Source organism: Sinocyclocheilus anshuiensis, unplaced genomic scaffold (genome assembly GCF_001515605.1).
Source record: "Sinocyclocheilus anshuiensis isolate Anshui unplaced genomic scaffold, SAMN03320099.WGS_v1.1 scaffold1083, whole genome shotgun sequence".
Lineage (NCBI taxonomy): Eukaryota > Metazoa > Chordata > Actinopteri > Cypriniformes > Cyprinidae > Sinocyclocheilus > Sinocyclocheilus anshuiensis.
In genome coordinates, this window is record NW_015544206.1 from 613765 (window position 1) to 614950 (window position 1186).

Consider the following 1186-nt stretch of genomic DNA (forward strand, 5'->3'; position numbering starts at 1 on the left):
TGTTAAAATTACACTTAATGAAGTTTTTAAAATAATAAAGTTACAATTACATAATATTTCTACTTCAATTAATTTTATTTTTTTATATAAACTGTGGCTGTCATAAAAACTTAAAAAAAGAACAGTCAAATTTATAATGAATATGTTATATGGTGCATATATTTAGCAAAATGCCCCTCTCTAGTTTATTTTTCTATCTGACTAATGAGTTTACGGTCACCAAATATGTTTTTCTGAGGTAAATGTGACGTTACGTGACATTGTTTACAAGACGTTATAGGCCTATTGACGTCTGCTCGGAGGAAACACTGATTGAGCGATTACATGAGACAATACGGATTGTAAAGTTGTACTCTTTCTTTTAACTTACCTTCGGATGTTTAGTTACATATGCTCCCGAAATTTGATCTGTGCGACCTCAAAATATATTTGGGAGCATTTGTGCGAGTGCATATAATTGTTGTCGTGCGACCTGTTTTCATATCTCTAAAAAATCAATATATCGACTTATCGCACAATATGTGTACATGACCTCAATCATTTTTGGTGACGCAATATATCGACCATTATATTTACTTCAAAATTTATATCACCGTGTTTTTTACATTCCACTTGCGCCTGTGTCTTTTGCAGCTTCTCGTACATAGCTGGCAGAGCAAAATGTAATTCTTTTCATTTTCTCTCTTCTTCAGCCCATTTTTTTTCTCGCTGTAGTAAGCAGAAAGTAGTGACTGAGTGATTGACAGCTAATATAAACCAATCTAAAATCTGCATTAAAGTAAAGAATGTAAGAATAAAATCTGTTAATATATAATTTGTAGTTGTGGTGCTCATTCATTTTTGCTGGTGCTCCTAACTGCAATATATCGCACAACAAAAAGTTGTTATCATGACAGGCCTACCGATAACCGATATTTTGAACTGATATATACTGTATGTCTGGTGTAAAAATGAAAATTAATGTCAAAATTAAGAATAACAAGGGCTCTGACAAAAACTGCCTTCCCTGGTGTTGGTTGAGTGTAGTACTCCCACACTGCACTTCCTACTCGTCTTACTCTGTGCATACGTCTACAATAAGGGTAATATAAAGAAAGAGTTAAAAGTGGGCCCACTGTATGCTTCATGATTAAGCATATGAATACTGTACTACAGCTAAACAGCTTGGGGAAATGTAAGTATTTGG